This window comes from Ovis canadensis, chromosome 2 (assembly GCF_042477335.2).
Source record: "Ovis canadensis isolate MfBH-ARS-UI-01 breed Bighorn chromosome 2, ARS-UI_OviCan_v2, whole genome shotgun sequence".
NCBI classification, from domain to species: Eukaryota; Metazoa; Chordata; class Mammalia; order Artiodactyla; family Bovidae; genus Ovis; species Ovis canadensis.
The window spans coordinates 200,930,534-200,947,941 of NC_091246.1; positions in this window are offsets into that span (position 1 = coordinate 200,930,534).

Sequence of the window (17,408 nt, forward strand, 5' to 3'; positions counted from 1 at the left end):
TTTGATAAATGGCCTCAATTTAGAATTAAAATATTGTAGTAAACTGTGTGTGTGTCTGTGTAACAGAGATATGTATTTGTATTAATTATAGTTTGAAATACGATTTTAATTCAATTGTATTAATTATAGTTTGAAATACAATTTTAATTCAAAAGTAAAAGACTTAAGTACCTAATTTAATGAGTCAAAACTGAAAATTTATGAACATGCAGTCAAAGTGTTTATAATAGTATAAAAAACCAACAACAACTAACAGGACTCACGGCATAAAGGAATTTAAGACTAAGTTGTGAATATTTATTTTCCTACAACTGTGAATATTTCAATACAATGATACTCTATGTTAACAGACACTTATAACTGCTGTCTTATAGAAACAGAATCCCTTTTTCAGGTGTTGTGGTCAAATAAGGTTGTTGCATATATTGTCTTCCACATTCTTCTTCACTCTCCCCTCTGCTGACTTAAAAGTACTCATGTGCTCTGCTCTCTTTCTAATGATGGGAGGGGCTGGCTATAATGAAAATACCAGTAATTACTCTCTCGGACCAGTGCTTAAATGTTGAGGGTCAACATTTCAAGATTCTTGCTGCAAGAATGAAGCAGTCATGCTAAATGAAGCCTCAGATCATCAAGCTTCAAGATCATCTCTTTATTTATTTCTCTAATACACCAGCAAGAGTATTATAAATCTATTAGTCTAAAAATTAATTTAACAAAATAAAAGCTGATAAACAGGTCTAGTGTTTTTCCTTTTTTACCTATTGAATCATGTAAAAGAATTCATATGCTTTTAAATGAATAGAAACTGGGATATATCCTTGTAACTGAGAGCACTTTCAGTTCAGTTCAATTCAGTTGCTCAGTCATGTCTGACTCTTTGTGACCCCATGGACTGAAGCACACCAGGCCTCCCTGTCCATCACCAACTCCCAGAATCTACCCAAACTCATGTCATTGAATCGGTGATGACATCTAATCATCTCATCCTCTGTCGTCCCCTTCTCCTCCTGCCTTCAATCTTTCCCAGCATCAGGGTCTTTTCAAATGAGTCATCTCTTCACATCAGGTGGCCAAAATATTGGAGTTTCAGCTTCAGCATCAGTCCTTCCAATGAACATCCAGGACTGATCTCCTTTAAGATGGACTGGTTGGATCTCCTTGCAGTCCAAGGGACTCTCAAGAGTCGTCTCCAACATCACAGTTCAAAAGCATCAATTCTTCAGTGCTGATTTTTCTTTACAGTCCAACTCTCACATCCATAAATGATTACTGGAAAAAACATTGCCTTAACTAGATGGACATTTGTTGGCAAAGTAATGTCTCTGCTTTTGAATATGCTGTCTAGGTTGGTCATAATTTTTCTTCCAAGGAGCAAGTGTTTTTTTTTTTTTTTTTTTAAATTTCATGGCTGCAGCCACCATCTGCAGTGATTTGGGAGCCCTCAAAAATAAAGTCTTAGACCGTTTCTTCTTTTTTTTCATCTATTTTTCATGAAGTAATGGGACCAGATGCCATGATCTTAGTTTTCTGAATGTTGAGTTTTAAGCCAAGTTTTTCACTCTCCTCTTTCACTTTCATCAAGAGGCACTTTAGTTCTTCTTCACTTTCTGCCATAAGGGTGGTGTCATATGCATATCTAAGGTTATTGATATTTCTTCCAGCAATCTTGATTCCAGCTTGTGCTTCATCCAGCCCAGCATTTCAAATGATGTGCTCTGCATATAAGTTAAATAAACAGCATGACAATATACAGCCTTGACATACTCCTTTCCTGATTTGGAACCAGTCTGTGTTTCCATGACCAGTTCTAACTGATGCTTCCTGATCTGCTTACAGAATTCACAAGAGGCAGCTCAGGTGGTCTGGTATTCCCATCCCTTGAAGAATTTCCCACAGTTTATTGTGACCCACACAGTCAAAGGATTTGGCATAGTCAATAAAGCAGAAATAGCTGTTTTTTGGGAACTCTCTTGCTTTTTTGATGATCCAGAGGATGGTGACAATTTGATCTCTGGTTCCTCTGCCTTTTCTAAAACTGGCTTACACATCTGGAAGTTCGTGGCTCACATATTGCTGAAGCCTGACTTGGGGAATTTTGAGTATTACTTTGGTAAGGTTGAGATGAGTGCAATTGCTCAGGAGTTTGAGCATTCTTTGGCAATTGCCTTTCTTTGGGATTGGAATGAAAACTAACCTTTTCCAGTCCTGTGGCCACTGCTGAGTTTTCTAGATATGCTGGCATATTGAGTGCAGCACTTTCACAGCATCATCCTTTAGGATTTGAAATAGTTCAACTGGAATTCCATCACCTCCACTAGCTTTGTTCGTAGTGATGCTTCCTAAGGCCCACTTGACTTCACATTCCAGGATGTCTGGCTCTAGGTGAGTGATCACATCATCATGATTATCTGGTGAAGATCTTCTCTGTACAGTTCTTCTGTGTCTTCTTGCCACCTTTTCTTAATATCTTCTGTTTTTGTTAGGTCCATACAATTTCTGTCTTTATTGACCACATCTTTGCATGAAATGTTCCCTTGGTATCTCTAATTTTCTTGAAGAGATCTCTAGTCTTTCCCATTCTATTGTTTTTCCTCTATGTCTTTGCACTGATCACTGAGGAAGGCTTTCTTATTTCTCCTTGCCATTCTTTGGATTTCTGCATTCAAATGGGTATATCTTTTCTTTTCTCCTTTGCTTTTCACTTCTCTTCTTTTCACAGCTATTTATAAGGCATTCTCAGGCAGCCACTTTGCTTTTTTGTATTTCTTTTTCTTGGGGATCGTCTTGATACCTGTCTTCTGTACAATATCACAAACCTCTGTCCATAGTTCATCAGGCACTCTGTCTATCAGATCTAGTCCCTTAAATCTATTTCTCACTTCTACTGTATAATCATAAGGGATTTGATTTGGGTCATACCTGAATGGCCTAGTGGTTTTCCCTACTTTCTTTAATTTCAGTCTGAATTAGGCAATAAGGAGTTCATGATCTGAGCCACAGTCATCTCCCAGTCTTGTTTTTGCTGACTATAGAGAGCTTCTCCATATTTGACTGTAAAGAATATAATCAATCTTATTCTGATCTTGGCCACCTGGTGATGTCCTTGTAGAGTCTTGTCTTGTGTTGTTGGAAGAGGGTGTTTGCTCTGACCAGGCATTCTCTTGGGAAAATTCTATTAGCCCTTGCCCTGCTTCATTCTGTACTCCAAGGACAAATTTCCCCTATAGTGAAAAAGACACTTTTTTGGGATGTTAGTCCTAAAAAGTCTTGTAGGTCTTCATAGAACCATTCAACTTCAACTTCTTCAGCATTACTGACCAGGACATAGACTTGGATTACCGTAATATTGAATGGTTTGCCTTGAAAATAAACAGATATCTTTCTGTCATTTTTGAGATTGCATCCAAGTACTGCATTTTGGATTATTTTTTTGACTATGATTGCTACTCCATTTCTTCTAAGGGATTCCTGCCCATAGTAATAGATATAATGGTCACCTGAGTTATATTCACCCATTCCTGTCCTTTTTAGTTTGCTGATTCCTGGAATGTCGATGTTTACTCTTGCCCTCTCCTGTTTGACCACTTCCAATTTGCCTTAATTTGGTGTTGAAGCTTCGAGCGGCCGAGATGAGCTACCCCACATTCAAGGTCAGGAGCAGCGGCCGTGAAGAGATACCCCATGTCAAGGTCAGGAGTAAGGGCTGCACTTTTCTTGAGCAGCTCTGAAGAGATACCCAATGTCCAATATAAGAGAAACCCCAGTAAGACAGTAGGCTCTGAGAGAGCATATCAGGGGGCAGACAGACTGAAACCACAATCACAGAAAACTAGCCAATCTGATCACATGGACCACAGCCTTGTCTAACTCAGTGAAACTAAGCCATGCCATGTAGGGCCACCCAGGACTGATGGGTAATGCTAGAGAGTTCTGACAAAATATGGTCCAATGGAGAAGGGAATGGCAAACCACTTCAGTATTCTTTCCTTGAGAACCCCATGAACAGTATTAAAAGGCAAAAAGATAGGACATTAAAAAATGAAGTCCCCAGGTTGGGTACCTGATATGCTACTGGAAATCATTGGAGAAATAACTCCAGAAAGAATGAAGGGATGGAGCCAAAGCAAAAACAACACCCAGCTGTGGATGTGACTGGTGATAGAAGCAAAGTCCGATGCTGTAAAGAGAGCATTTTAGGCCACTTTATAATGTTCCTTAAGAAAATAAAGATATGAATTCTTTAAACATAGTGTTTATCCAGTTCAGTTCAGTTCAGTTCAGTTCAGTTCAGTTCAGTCACTCAGTCGTGTCTGACTCTTTGCAACCCCATGAATCGCAGCATGCCAGGCCTCTCTGTCCATCACCAACTCCCAGAGTTCACTCAGACTCATGTCCATCGAGTTAGTGATGCCATCCAGCCATCTCATCCTCTGTCGTCCCCTTCTCCTCCTGCCCCCAATCCCTCCCAGCATCAGAGTCTTTTCCAGTCAGTCAACTCTTCGCAAGAGGTGGCCAAAGTACTGGAGTTTCAGCTTTAGCCTCATTCCTTCCAAAGAAATCCCAGGGTTGATCTCCTTCAAACTGGACTGGTTGGATCTCCTTGCAGTCCAAGGGACTTTCAAGAGTCTTCTCCAACACCACAGTTCAAAAGCATAAATTCTTCGGCGCTCAAGTGTTTAATTTAACAAATTAAGTTTTAAATATTTATGATTGAATGTTCAATATTGAATTTTATTTTTGCTGAAACTTTATTTTTGTAAGAGACATACTTGAACTAAACAAATAAGATATATCATGCTTTTTTTATTTAAATAACATCAAATAAAATCTCTCATAATTGCTTTTACATTCAGAATATACACTGTTCTCAAGAATCTACTTGTATTCAGTCTCAAAATAAAATTATCTTAAAATCAGCTAATTACTTGCCATTACACTAGTGCACATATTCATAACTCTTTGCTAGAACTTTCTAACACAGGTTTAATTACTTCCGCTTCTTAGAGAATAATGATATGGTGCCAATCTTCCCAGATGACTCAGTGGTAAAGAATCTACCTGCCAATGCAGAAGGCACAGGAAAGAAGTTTCAACCCTTAGGCCAGGAAGATCCCCTGGAGTAGGAAATGGCAACCCACTCCAGTGTTAACAGCCTGGAGAATCCCATAGACAGAGGAGTCTGGCGAGATACAGTTCATGTTGCAAAGAATCAGACACAACTGAGTGACTAAGCATGCACACTTATATACATTGGTTTATAGCAATGTCTCTGATTCAATCTATCACCACCATTCATTCTAATCTTCCATTCTTTTTATCTTTTAACTTCTCTCTGTAACAGTGAGAAGCCTGAATCTCACTGCCCACCATCCATTTACTTATTTATTCAATTCAGTAGACAGATAAAATATCTTTAGAGTGGTTAATCATATCCCCTTGAGAAATGAACTTGAGTACAGTATTTTAAGTTTCTTTAGCTTTTCAACAGGCAATCAAAACACCATTATTCCAAAATTGTTTGGATCAATTCCTACATTACCTTAACCAAGAGATGAAGGTTAATATTATCAGTGATGTCATAAAGATAACAATTTAACTTGATATAAAAATACAAAAAGGGCACTTTCCCTCTGATTTTTTTTTTTTTCCTGAAAACACATAGTGAAAGTGAAAGTGAAGTTGCTCAGTCGTCTCCTACTCTTTGCGACCCCATGGACTGTAGCCTACCAGGCTCTTCCCTCCATGGGATTTTCTAGGCAAGAATACTGGAGTGGGTTGCTGTTTCTTTCTCCAGGAGATTTTCTCAAACCAGGGATTGAACCTGGGTCTCCTGCATTGTAGGCAGACTCTTTACCATCTGAGCCAATAGGCTAAATTTAAACATGAGAAAAAACGAAACAAATCAATCAAGTAAGGTCACTTTACAGAATACCTGGACAGTACTTCTCAAGACTATGAAGATTATGAAAAGCAAGGAAAGACTGAGAAACAGTCATAGACAAGAGGACACTGGAGAGACATGACAACCAAATTTTGATTTTGTGGATAGGATCCTAGTACAGAAAGAGGATATAATGAAAAACTGAAATCCAAATAAAGATAGAGTTCAGTTAAGAGTAGTATAGCAATCTCAGTTACTCAGTTTTGATGAATGTACAATAGCAATGTAAAATGTAAAGGGTGAAGCTGAGTGAGTGGTATACAGAAATATTCATTGTACTATCTTTGTAAATTTTCTATACATCTGTAAAAAATCTTAAATGATAAAACCATGCAAATTGGTTTCCTTTACCTTTACTCTAAGAATTTTTGTTTGTTTCTGGTCAGATACGTTACATGCATTTTGGGTATGTCTGTTTAGTTTTATAGTGAATTTATGACTTTAAAGTTATTTTTGCAAGTCATATCTATTTTTGCAATCTTATAGTCTCATTTTCAACTTTTATAGAAAATTTTCAACTCACTTTTTGTGGCCTAACATTTTTCCTTCTGATTTCTAGGTAATGTCACATAAGGCTTTATAAAAAGGTTATATTTATTTCATAAGTTTGTGTGTGCTAAGTTGCTTCAGTCCAGTCTGACTCTTTGCAACCCTATGGACCATTGCTTGCCAGACTCACCTGTCCATAGGATTCTCCAGGCATGAATACTGGAGTGGGTTGCCATGCCCTCCTCCAGGGATCTACCTGACACTGGGATCGAACACAGATCTCTTATGTCTCTTGAATTGGCAGGCAGGTTCTTTACCACTAATGCCACCAATGTAATAATTTTATTTGGGGAAACTGGCATGTTTAAAAAGTATAAATATATCTACAATCTTTGATTTTCTCAAAGCTTATTTACAATTCGGTTCTTAGGAGAATAATTCCATTTGTCTCAAGCAAAATTTCAATAAAATTCTATCATACAAAGTATGTATCTATTTTGTGTCAAACTAATTCTGTTTTGTAGACTGAAAAATTCCCCATAGTTTCCCTAGATGGAAATCACATTTCCAATGCAGTCATTTTGGGTCTGCCATGGCTGTGTTGTTTCAGTCAGTACTGACATAGAGAAGGACTCTCCTGCAACTTTTACCCGGCTTTTGAGACTTATCATGTATTTTTCACTGTGTAAGTGAGAGAGACAGTTACTCCATCAGTGAAGATTACCATAGGTAATGATCCTGCAAGCAGTGTGCTGTGCTGTGCTGTGCTGTGTTTAGTTGTTCAATAGTTTCCAGCTCTTTGAGACCCCTTGGATTGTAACCCACCAGGATCCTCTGTCTATGAAATTCTCTAAGCAAGAATACTGGAATGTGTTGCCATACCCTCTTCCAGGGGATTTTCCCAATCACAGGATAAAATCCATCTTTCCCATATTGCAGGCAAATTCTTTACCATCTGAGCCACCAGGAAAACCCAAGAATACTGGAGTGTGTAGCCTATCCATTCTCTAGGACATTTTCCCAATCTAGGAATCGAACTGGGGTCTCCCGCTTTGCAGGCGAATGCTTTATAAGCTGAGCTACCAGGGAAGCCTGCAAGCAGCATAACTTCCTCAAAAGATAAAGTGGAAAATAAAAACATTAAGACAATGGAAATATTCAAAAGCAAAAGTGACAATTAGTAACAAAAAGCATGAAATCTTATAAGCTATTCATAATCTCCAATACTAGATTAAGCACACATAGCGATGAACAACAACATGTATGTACTAATACCAGATGCTACACAATTCTCTCTCGGATATGGGTGTGTGTGTGTTTACAGTCCTCATATTTTATTCTGCTTTCAGGTGAGAAACAGAAAATAAAGTATGGTAAAAAAAAACTTCATATTTTTGCATTAACCTACAGACAGAAGAAAGTTCTGAGGATTATTAAGGATTTCAGGAAAATAATTTGTGATAGGACAGAGTAATGAGAAAATGGAAGAAAGAGGGAGAATTAAGTTGAACAGCTATTATAGGAAATCTCTTTTGTTGTAACACTAAGCATTTTTAGGAACATTTGTGTGTTTTAGGCACAATGTCCCCTTCACCAGCTCCTTAAGATGCCATCTGAAAAGACATACTATTTTTAAAGTGTTAATGTGAGTGATCATTTTGTTCTTGTGTGTGTGACTCAACACAGCCTTCTTGTTTTCAGTTATTTAAATAATTTAAGGACTTTAGAACCATTCTACCTGAAAGTAACATTCAAACATTCCTTGAAATTCATATGCACCATTATTTTGCTAAGAAAAATCAGGTACCCTGAATTGGTTAAAGATCCTTTTTAGAAGTGCCTTTCAGACACATAAGGTACACATCAAAGACAAAACTTAATCTATTCAAAAAGTGAAATATCTTTATGAAGTCATTCAAGTTCCAAAATTCTTAATATATAAAAGGCTGCAATAATTGTATTAGGAATAATATATCAGTAACTCTGCTGCTGCTGATGCTGCTAAGTCATTTCAGTCGTGTCCGACTTTGTGTGACCCCATAGACAGCAGCCCACCAGGCTCCCTTGTCCCTGGGATTCTCCAGGCAAGAACACTGGAGTGGGTTGCCATTTCTTTCTCCAATGCGTGAAAGTGAAGTCACTCAGTTGTGTCCAACTCTTAGAGACCACATTCACTTCAGCCCACCAGGCTCCTCCGTCCATGGGATTTTCCAGGCAAGAGTACTGGAGTGGGGTGCCATTGCCTTCTCCAATCAGTAACTCTAATTGCCCAAGAAAACTAGGTCACTGAGTTAGTTTAGTTCTGTATAATTCATTGTACATTGGCATTTTTCTATGAAAGATTATTACTTTAAAAAACGATTATTACTTAATCTATGAAAGATTATTACTTACTGCATATATACAGTCAGGAAGACATCAGCCAGAGGAATTTCATGATTAGTAACCCAAAGGAGCCATCTTTGTGTGTGATGTAAAAAGCTATGCATCTAGAGAGGGCTGAGCTGTATAATCAGAAGTTGGAGATTTCTAATGGAAGTCAGAAAGTTTTTCCACTTTGAAGTAAGAATCAGAATCGATATCCACTTTTGGAGATAGAAAGTTTTGTTAGGAATAGGTTCAAGAAGCAAAAGGAACAGAATTTTAAAAGACCTCGGATCACAAGAAAGAAGGGATATAAAAAATAGTCTTCAACAAGTGAGAAAAAATCCTAAGGGACAGTAATTAATTATACATGATGGGTTTGACCTATAAAATATTAATAACTATCATATTTACATTAAGTTTGCTTAATATGATTAATATGAGAAAATACCATTTAATACTAGTTTTAATTCCTAAAGCAAATATTGAAATTGTTAAAATATGTAATATTAGTTATTTCTTTTGCTCCTGGGGTTTTAGAATCAACACTTTGAAACATTTAATAACTCCAATGTTTGTATTCTATCATACCTCTGAGAAACTGATAACTTCTGTAGCTCTCTGCACACTTTGAAATGTCAGATCACCATGCCTGACTGTTCATCTTTTGTATCTTCTTTTTTTTTTTTCTACTAAATGCCAACATTTCTCTTGAAACTTGCTAGGTGAGAGGCAAACTGTCATATCTACAAGATTCTTTCTGGAATCACCTCCATATTGCCAGGTCCTCAAAGTGACACTTGCTGCCAGTGTCTAATGTAACCACCTCACACCCCCTACATATTGGTTGTTGTTTAGTCACTGGATCTTGTCCAGCTCTTTGCGACCCCATGGACGATAGTCCGCAAGACTCCTATATCCATGAGATTTTTGAGGCAAGATTACTGAACTGGGTTGCCATGTCCTCCTCCAGGGTATCTTTCAGACACAGGGGTCAAACCCACATCTCCTACTTCCGCTGAACCACTGGGAAGGCCATACCTGCTGCCTTACACTTTTTATCAACCTCAAGGTTTTGGTTACTTATTGCAGGGGATGTAGAACATTTGGAGTCACTAAACTTCTTTGAATTCTCTCCCTCTCTTTTGGGTTTTACAGTTCAAAGGTAGAAACCAGAAAAGTCTTTTTGCCAGACTACCCTAAGTCTAAGTATATATATATCCCATCACACACATTAATGTCAAACTTTGATTAAGGAAGGAAAAGGAGAAGAATGACTCAATATGGGGAATCAGTCTTCTGGAAAGTACAATGTCAGAAAAAAGATGTTTATTTATTCTGGTGCAGCACTGGAAGGGTTCTGGTATCCTCTGTCAAGCTGGATCATTCTGTGAGGGGTACTTGGGTGCCACTCCAGAGAACTTTAGGTCTCTCTGGCCCTTGTGGAAAGATACTTAACGTTCATTAATGTATTTATGTTCTGTGTGTATTCTGATTTTGAAACTAAGCAATGTGGTAGGATATTTTGCAGTTGTCAAGTTTTCTCTCTAATTGTGTCCTGAAAGAATATTCTCTTTGCTAATTGGTTCCATTTTATTTTTTTCTTTTTAGTAAATATATTCATTAGGAAGACATATGTGAGCTTAACATCAAACTAAAATCTGGTTAATAATGTAAAGCTTATTAAATATATTCATTGGAAACTAATACCAATAATATTTAGTAGAAGTAAACATTTGCCACAATAACTGTTTGTGCTACACATCATTGGAGTAATTCAATGTGAAAAGGAAATTTAATTCAGTATGTCTGAATAGCCAAAATAAAAAATATGTAATATGCTCTAATGGCTCATCTTATTTTATACCAACTTTCATGTGATTAGTTCTTATTAGTATCCTACCTTCATTTATTCTTCCTTTAAGGTTCTTGTTTTCATAATCCATTTTTGTAAGTTTTGAAGATCAGTCCTGGGTATTCTTTGAAGGAATGATGCTAAAGCTGAAACTCCAGTACTTTGGCCACCTCATGCAAAGAGTTGACTCATTGGAAAAGACTCTGATGCTGGGAGGGATTGGGGGCAGGAGGAGAAGGGGACGACAGAAGATGAGATGGCTGGATGGCATCACCGAGTCAATGGACATGAGTTTGTGTGAACTCTGGGAGTTGATCATGGACAGGGAGGCCTGGCGTGCTGCAATTCATGGGGTCGCAAAGAGTTGGACACGACTGAGAGACTAAATTGAACTGAACTGAACTGAACTGAACTGAACTGATGAGACTATTAGTTTAGAGCTTTTTCTCTTTTTAGCTATTATTATAACATAACTGGTAGTATTTTCTGAATGACATAACAAGAATATTTACCAATATCTACCAGCACCAATGCATGTAATCTTTATGTTTATAATAGCTTCTCTAATTTCTAAATTATTAATACAAATATAAATCTATGCAGTGTTATGTATATTGAAACTCAAAAATAATATCAAGTAAGTTGATCATGAACACATGTTGGCTCAGATGACAAAGAATCTACTTGCAATGCAGGAGACCCATATTCTATCCCTGGATTGGAAAGATCCCCTTGAGAAGGAAATGGCAACCTACTCCAGTACTCTTGCCTGCAGAATCTCATGGATGGAGTAGCCTGGCAGGATGCAGTCCATGGAGTCACAAAGAGACAGACACGACAGAACAACAAACATTTTCACATGTCACCAAATCTTGACTACACACACACAAAAGCATGCTGCTATCTTCTCTTTAACATAAATAAAATATACTATCAATCATAGTCTTATCATATAATATAATGCATTGGTCCTGCTATAGATGAAACATTGCAAACAGAAAGTAAGGGATTTATAATCAGTGATTCTTTTTACAGTGGGTTTAATTTTTTTATGATTGTACAGATTTATTTTTGTCTTTTAACTTAGATACATATATTTCATATGCATAGTTTCTATATCTTAATTCATTTCTACAAAATGTTTCTCACAATACATACTCACTATAGGTCAATAACTTCTATCAAGGAATCATCGTATGCTTGAAGGAGAAACTTCTGATTAACTGAAGAACACATAATTCTTGTTTTTTAGGGATATAAAATAATATGATAATACCTATTATATAAAGTGAACTAAGAAGCAAGTCTTCTAAAATAATGAATGAGTTGTGATTAATCTAGTGAAGGCAATGCTAAATTGCTTTAGTCTTGTCCGAATCTCTGTGACCCTATGGACTGTAGTCTGCCAGGCTCCACTGTTTCTGATCCCTGGGCTGGGATAATCTTTTGGAGGAGGAAATAGCAACCCATTTCATTATTCTTCCCTGGAAAATCCTATGAACAGAGGAGCCTGGCAGGCTACAATCCATAGGGTTGCAAAGAGTCAGATAGGACTGAGCACGCTCACACGCATTATCAACTACAATCACTGTATTATGTATTAGATACTTAGATCTTATTCATTTATAATTGAAAATCTGTACCATTTTACAAATCTTTCCTTATTTCCCTTTTCCTACAGCCCCAAGTAAACAACATTTTACCCTCTGCTTCCATGAGCTCAACTTTTTAAAAAAGACTTTTTCACATAAATGATACCATGCAACACTTGTCTTTTTCTCTTTTATTTCACTTGCACAATGCCTTTCAGGTTCATCCATGTTTTCACAAATAGTGGGATTTACTTCCTTTTTAAGGTTGAATTAAATGAGAGATAGATAGATGATAGATTGATAGATAGAAATAGATGTAAAACATTTTATTATTCACTTATCTGTCACCAGATATTTAGGTTCTTTCCATATTTTGGCTATTATAGCAATGAACATGAGTGTACAAATGTCTCTTCAGGAGAGTAATTTTATCTCGTTTGGAAATATACCCAGATATTGGATTCATGTGTCCGTAATTACATAATAATTCTATCTAATTTCATGAGGAATTTCCATACTGTTTTCCACAGTTACAAGTTTACATTCACTACAGTGTACAAAGGTCCCCTTTTTTCCACATATTGCCACCATATGTTATATCTTATTTTTTCTGATAATAAGCATTCTTACATGTTCAGTCAATTCAGTCTCTCAGTCATGACCGACTCATCTTGACCCCTTGAACTGCAGCACACCAAGCTTTCCTGTCCATCACCAACTCCTGGAGCTTGCTCAAATTCATTTCCATCAGGTCAGTGATGCCATCCAATCATCTTATCCTCTGGTGTCCTCCTGCCTTCAACATTTCCCAGCATAAAGGTCTTTTCCAATGAGTCAGTTCTTCGCATCAGGTGGCCAAATTATTGGAGTTTCAGCTTCAACATCAGTCCTTCCAATGAACATTCAGGACTTATTTCCTTTAGGGTGGACTGGTAGGATCTCTTTGCAGTCCAAGGGACTCTGAAGAGTCTTCTCCAACACCACAGTTCAAAAGCATCAATTCTTCAGTGCTCAGCTTTCTTTATGGTCCAACTCTCACATCTATACATGACTACTGGAAAAACCATAGCCTTGACTCGATGGACCTTTTTTGGGACACTAATGACTCTGTTTTTTAACATGCTATCTAGGTTGGTCATAGCTTTTCTTCCAAGGAGTAATCCTCTTTTAATTTCGTGGCTGCAGTCACCATTTGCAGTGATTTTGGAGCCCCCAAAATAAAGTCTGTTACTGTTTCTGCTATTTACCCATGTATTTGCAATGAAGTGATGGGCCCAGTACTGTGATCTTAGTTTTTTAAATATTGAGTTTTAAGCCAGCTTTTAAACTGTGCTCTTTCAATTTCATCAAGTGGCTTTTCAGTTCTTACAAGTATGAGGTGAAAAATCATTATGATTTTAGTCTTTCATTTCCCTGAGGATTAAAGATGTTAAGTAATTTTTCATGTGTTTCTTTGTAATTTGTATGTCTTCTTTGGAATTGAACGTACTGTCATAGCAAACACATTCTTCAACACACAAGAAAAGACTCTACTCGTGGACGTCACTAGATGGTCAATATCAAAATCAGATTGATTGTATTCTTTACAGCCAAAGATGGAGAATCTCTATACAGTCATTAAAAAGAAAAGCAAAAACAAAAACAAAACAACCCCAGGAGCTGACTGTGGCTCAGATCATGAATCCTTATTGTAAAATTCAGACTCAAATTGCAAAAAAGTAGGGAAAAACACTAAACCATTTAGGTATAACCTAAATCAAATGCCTTACGATTATACAATGGAGGTGGCAAATAGATTCAGGGATTAGATCTGATAGACAGAGTGTCTGAAGAACTATAGGTGGATGTTCCTGACATTGTACAGGGGACAGTGATCAAGACCATCTCCAAGAAAAAGAAATGCAGAAAGGCAAAATGGTTGTCTAAGGAGGCCTTACAAATAACTGAGAAAAGAAGACAAGCTAAAGGCAAAGGAGAGAAGGAAAATACATCCATTTGAAGGCAGAGTTGCAAAGTCCAGCAAGGAGAGTTAAGAAAGTCTTCCTCAGTGATCAGTGCAAAGAAATACAGGAAAACATTAGAATGGGAAAGACTAGAGATTTCTTCAAGAAAATTAGAGATACCAAGGGAATATTTCATGCAAAGATGGCACAACAAACCACAGAAATGGTATGGACCTAACAGAAGCAGAATATATTCAGAAGAGGCGGCAAGAATACATGGAAGAACTACAAAAACACATCTTCATGACCCAGATAATCATGATGCTGTGATCACTCACCTACAGCTAGACATCATGGAATGCAAATTCAAGTGGGCCTTAGAAAAATCACTACAAACAAAGCTAGTGGAGGTGATGGAATTCCAGTTGAGCTATTTCAAATCCTAAAAGATGATGCTGCGAAAGTGCTGCACTCAATATGCCAGCAAACCTGGAAAACTCAGCAGTGGCCACAGGACTGGAAAAGGTCAGTTTTCATCCCAAATCCAAAGAAAGGCAATGCCAAAGAATGTTCAAGCTACTGCACAATCGCACTCATCTCACACGCTAGTAAAGTAATGCTCAAAATTCTCCAAGCCAGGCTTCAGCAATACATCAACCTTGAACTTCCTGATGTTCAAGCTGATTTTAGAAAAGGCAGAGGAACCAGAGATCAAATTGTCAACATTGGCTGGATCATCAAAAGCAAGAGAGTTCCAGAAAAACACCTATTTCTGCTTTATTGACTATGCCAAAGCCTTTGACTGGGTGGATCACAATAAACTGTGGAAAATTCTGAAAGAGATGGGAATACCAAACCACCTGACCTGCCTCTTGAGAAACCTATATGCAGGTCAGAAAGAAACAGTTAGAACAGGACATGGAACAACAGACTGGTTCCAAATAGGAAAAGGAGTATGTTAAGGCTGTATACTGTCACCTTGCTTATTTAACTTATATGCAGAGTATATCATGAGAAATGCTGGGTTGGTAGAAACACAGCTGAAATCAAGATTGCTGGGAGAAATATCAGTAACCTCAGATATGCAGATGACACCACCCTTATGGTAGAAAGTGAAGAGGAATTCGAAAGAGTCTTGAAGAAAGTGAAAGAGGAGAGTGAAAATGTTGGCCTAAAGGTCAACATTCAGAAAACTAAGACCATGGCAACTGGTCCCATCACTTCTTGGGAAATAGATGGGGAAACAGTGGAAACAGTGTCAGACTTTATTTTTTGGAGCTCCAAAATCACTGCAGATGGTGACTGCAGCCATGAAATTAAAAGACATGAAAAGATGCTCAACATCACTCATTATTAGAGAAATGCAAATCAAAACCACAATGATGTACCACTTCACACTAGTCAGAATGGGTGTGATCCAAAAATCTACAAGCAATAAATGCTGGAGAGGGTGTGGAGAAAAGGGAACCCTCCTACACTGTTGGTGGGAATGCAAACTAGTACAGCCACTATGGAGAACAGTGTGGAGATTCCTTTAAAAATTGCAAATAGAACTACCTTATGACCCAGCAATCCCCCTGCTGGGCATACACACCGAGGAAATCAGAATTGAAAGAGACACATGTACCCCAATATTCATCACAGCACTGTTTACAATAGCCAGGACATGGAAACAACCTAGATGTGCATCAGCAGATGAATGAATAAGAAAGCTGTGGTACATATACACAATGGAGTATTACTCAGCCATTAAAAAGAATACATTTGAATCAGTTCTGATGAGATGGATGAAACTAGAGCCGATTATACAGAGTGAAGTAAGCCAGAAAGAAAAACACCAATACAGTATACTAACACATATATATGAAATTTAGAAAGATGGCAATGATAACCCTGTATGCAAGACAGCAAAAAAGACACAGACTTTTGGAGTCTGTGGGAGAGGGAGAGGGTGGAATGATTTGGGAGAATGGCATTGAAACATGTATACTATCATGTAAGAATCGAATCGCCAGTCTATGTCCAATGCAGGATACGGCATGCTTGGGGCTGGTGCACGGGGATGACCCAGAGGGATGTTATGGGGAGGGAGGTGGGAGGGGGGTTCATGTTTGGGAACACATGTACACCCGTGGTGGATTCATGTCAATGTATGGCAAAACCAATACAGTATTATAAAGTAAAATAAAGTGAAAATAAAAATTAAAAAAATAATAAAATAAAAAAATAAAAATAAAAAATAAAAGATGCTTCCTCCCTGGAAGGAATGTTATGACCAACCTAGATAGCATATTGAAAAGCAGAGACATTACTTTGCCAACATAGTCCATCTATTCAAGGCTATGGTTTTTCCAGTGGTCATGTATAGATGGGAGAGTTGGACTGTGAAGAAAGCCAAGTGCTGAACAACTGATGCTTTTGAACTATGATGTTGGAGAAGATTCTTGAGAGTCCCTTGGACTGCAAAGAGATCCAACCAGTCCATTCTAAAGGAGATCAGTCCTGGGCATTCATTGGAAGGACTGATGCTAAAGCTGAAACTCCAGTACTCTGGCCACCTCATGTGAAGATTTGACTCATTGGAAAAGACTCTGATGCTGGTAGGGATTGGAGTCAGGAGGAGAAGGGGACAACAGAGGATGAGGTGGCTGGATGGCATCACCGACTCAATGGACATAAGTTTGAGTGAACTCTGGGTGTTGGTGATGGACAGGGAGGCCTAGTGTGCTGCAACTCATGGGGTCGCAAACAGCTGGACATGACTGAGCAACTAAACTGACTGAACTGAAATCATTGCAGATGGTGGCTGTAGCCATGAAATTAATAACCACTTGCTCCTTGGAAGAAAAGATGTGACTAACCTAGACAGCATATTAAAAAGCGGAGACATACTTTGCCAACAAAAATCTGTCTTTTCAAAGCTATAATTTTTTTTCAGTAGTCATGTATGGATGTGACAGTTGGACTATAAAGAAAGCTGAATGCTGAAGAATTGATGCTTTTAAACTGTGGTTTTGGGGAATACACTTGAGAGTCTCTTGGATAGCAAGGTGATCCATCCTGTCCATCCTAAAGGAAATCAGTCTTGCATATTCATTGGAAAGACTGATGCTGAAGCTCTGTTATTTTGGCCACCTGATGGGAAGAACTGACTCATTTGAAAAGACCCTTATGCTAGGAAAGATTGAAAGCGGTAGCAGAAGAGTACGATAGGATGAGCT